The 3,304-nt window shown below is 56.7% G+C and overlaps 1 long non-coding RNA gene across 1 annotated transcript; it reads right to left on the minus strand.

Annotated features, from left to right (window-relative positions):
* Positions 1-1,570: 1,570 nt before the first annotated feature.
* LOC123290234 (uncharacterized) lies at positions 1,571-3,021 on the minus strand. Its single transcript, XR_006534605.2, has 3 exons — positions 2,756-3,021; positions 2,125-2,182; positions 1,571-1,843 (listed from the first exon to the last, which is right to left on the minus strand). It is a non-coding gene; the product is annotated as an uncharacterized lncRNA (long non-coding RNA).
* Between the last annotated feature and the right edge of the window lie 283 nt (positions 3,022-3,304).

Below are 3,304 nucleotides of genomic sequence, written 5' to 3' on the forward strand. Positions count from 1 at the left end.
CACAGAAGAGGTGACATTTAAGTGGCATAAGAATAAACAGTGGATGCATGTGAAATCCCTTTAAAGTGTGTATTTTTCTGCCCCAACGTGACTGAGAAAAGGAAGCAACGGGGACTGGATTTGAGCTGGTAGGCAAGCTAGATTTTAGTAATGGGAAATTTAGATCTTCCAGATGGGGAAGGATTCTCCATATAAAAAATGGTCCAGTTAGTTTACATCCATGATTCCATTTGCAAGGCCATCCATCTTTTACAAAGCCCACTTTCTATAGAGGCAAAAATCTGTGTAGATTTCGAATCAAAGGCCCCGATGGGTTTAACCCTCTGGGCTTCAGTTTTCACGGGCTTGCCTTTCCTTCTAATAATAATAATAGTTTTCTTTCAGAATATATAACATCTGCTAGGACTGTGCTAAGCCCTTCACCTGCATTATCTCATTTACTCTTTGCAACAAACTTATGAGGAGGTACCACAATTATCTTCCTTCGAAAAATGAGAAAACATGCTAAGAGCTGTTGAGTGCCCACGGCCTTCCAGCTAGTAGGAAGAGGAAGAAGTCACTACGCCAGGGCCAGGTCCGTCCTGCTCTGGAGCGTGAACTCTCGACCTTCACTGAGGGGTCAAGGCAGCCTGGCTGATGCGCTGGTACAAACGTGCCTCGTAGTTCCCTCACGTGCATTCCAGGGAGCTCTGCACCAGGTGTCCCTAGGGGGCCCTGCTGTGGCCAGTGGCAGGGGTCTTGGAGCACTGGAGTGCAGTCTAGCAGACCTCGAGGCTGGTTTAATTGCTTCTTATCTTTCTACATATCCTCTTCCCCTTGTGTCTAAGCACCAGCCTCGAGAGCAGAGATTATCTCCGTGGCAGAGATGCAACAATGTGGGTTGGTTGAACGCAGGGAGGGCTGCATGGGTGGGTGGTCGGATGACAGAAAACTCAGGGGAACTTCAACAAGCTGGCTGTGTGTGAGCAGCACGCTAGTGCGATGCCCAGGGTTTGTGGGACTCAATGCGCTTACAATTTGGGGAGGGGTCCCTTTTAAGAAAGTGAATACAAAAACAGGTACGCGGCTTTATAAGGGGTCTGTGCAAGTGAGGGGGCCTCGAAGCTTCATTGGCATCGTGGCAAGTTCACCTCTGCTGTTGGTTTTGCTGGAAAACGCAAAGTTGCCGGCTTAGGTGCAAAGAAGCGTGGCCGGAGGACTGCGCTGCCCGGGGTCACGGGCGCTGAGCAGCTGCCGTCCCCACTTCCTCCCGCGCTGACCGCCGACCGCAGGCGACACTTTCGCCCGAGATTGCTTCCCCTTGCGATCGCAGGTCTGAGGCGGCCCAGGAGAGCCCTGGTCCCCTGCAGCCCCAGCTTTCTCAGCAACTGGCTGCAGCTGCATCAGCCACCGCCCAGCTTTCCAAACCCTCCTCCTGCTTTCCAAACCCCCTCCCCAACCCGGCCCAGCTCCATGTGATTTTCCCAGAGGCAGCCACCCGGAGGGAAGGAAGCTGGAAGTGGAGGCCAGGGGACCTGCGTCCCCTTCACTCATCTGTAGGGTCGTAACCTCCGAGTGGGCCTTGGTGTCTGTGGAGATTCGTTTCCAAAACTGCCGTAACAAATTACCACAAACTGCGTGGCTTAAAACAACGCAAATGTATTCTCCCACAGTTCTGGAGCCAGGAAGTCCCAAATCAAGGCGTGGGCAGCTGCCTCCTGGGGCTAGAGGGGACGACCGTTCCGCCTCTTCCAGCTCCTGGTGGGTCCTGGCGTTCCTTGGCTTGTGGCCGCATCCCTGCAGTCTGCCTCTGTCTTCACACGGGCTTCTTCCCTCTGTGTCTTCCCTCTTCTTATAAGGACACCTATCATGGGATGTAAGTCTCACCCTAAATCCAGGACAAACTCCTCTCAAGATCCTTCACCTACATCTGCAAAGACTTTTTCCAAATAAGGTCACATCACAGGAACTGGGGGTTGGGACTTGAACGCATCTTTTTGGGGGACACAATTCAGCCCACTACACATGGGGACAGCCTCCTGGATGGGGAGCCGGGAGAAGGGAGGCACAGAAGCAGAAGGGCTCACAGCTGCTCAAGGTCCCCCCTCCCCCCAGCAGCAGCCCCCCACCCGCGAGAGAGCTTACCCAGGGGCCCACCAACCACGAGGCTGCCTGTCCTGGACGTCTGTCTGCCTCTCTCACTCTGCGCAGCAAGACCCAGAGCCTCAGGGGGCGCGGTGCATCTTCCGCCCAGCTGGGGGCCTCCACCTGCGCTCCTTTCTGCTTCCCGCTCTCTTCTCCCGCCTCCCTCCCCTGAGTGGTCCCCCACCATTTTTACGTTCCCTTTTTCTCATCTCCAGTTCTCTCCTTTCTTGCCAGCTTCCCCGGGGCTCTCCCTGCTCCTTTTCGTGGCCTCTCCCCCTTTTTCTTGCTCCAGGCGAGGATGACGACCATCCGCTGGGCACCCTCTTGGAGGACCCCGAAATGACAGTGAAAGGTGGCAGTAAGGCACCCGCTCCTGAGCCTCCCCCATGGAGGGACTGTGGCCACGCATGGGGTCACTAGTTCCTGTGACATCCCTGTGTGCGGGTGAGCTCACGGCCTGGCCGCAGCTGCCCTGACCTCACCGAGGCTCCTCCTCCCTCAGCTTGTGCGCGTGTCCATCACGGAGGCTCCTCCTCCCTCTGTGTAGGCGCCTGTCCTTCCATCTTTCTCAAGGCCGGCCCAAGGCTCCGCCCCCCCGTTCCCACCCCCCACACCCCCGATTCTACTGTACCTCCCAGTTGTCGGTTCAGTTGCCGCCTCCTCCTGCCTCAGCCCCACTCCAGATCGCAGCCCGCCTCCCCACCCCCTTTTGGTTCCTTCCTAACACTTGCTACTAGTTGGGGAGCCCTTCCCCCTCCTCAGGGTTCCATGGAGGCATGCCCCTCCACCCCTGGGAGGTAACCTCGACCCTCCCTCCACCCCTTCCTCTCGGGGCAGCTGGACCCTGAGTCCACAGCCTGTTGCCTTCAGGCCCAGCCTGGCTATGGCCCTCGGGCGGCTCCCTGGGCAGGCTGCGGCGAGGCGGGGGAGGGGGGGGGCGGGGCGTAGGGTACTGGGTGCTCATCCTTGCCTGCGCCCCTCCTGGCCCCTTCCTGGGGTGGCTGCCTTGAATGCAGGGGGATGGTGCAAGAGCCCATCTGGTTCTGAGTCAGAATGTCTCTAACGGCCTCTCATTGCTACTTTCCAGCAACAGAACTGAAGTTTTGGTCCTTATCTGCCTTCTGACTCAATTTCTTAATTGAGTCAGAACACAGAGGGGTGAGGAGTGAGATTAGTCAAC

Source organism: Equus asinus, chromosome 12 (assembly GCF_041296235.1).
Source record: "Equus asinus isolate D_3611 breed Donkey chromosome 12, EquAss-T2T_v2, whole genome shotgun sequence".
NCBI classification, from domain to species: Eukaryota; Metazoa; Chordata; class Mammalia; order Perissodactyla; family Equidae; genus Equus; species Equus asinus.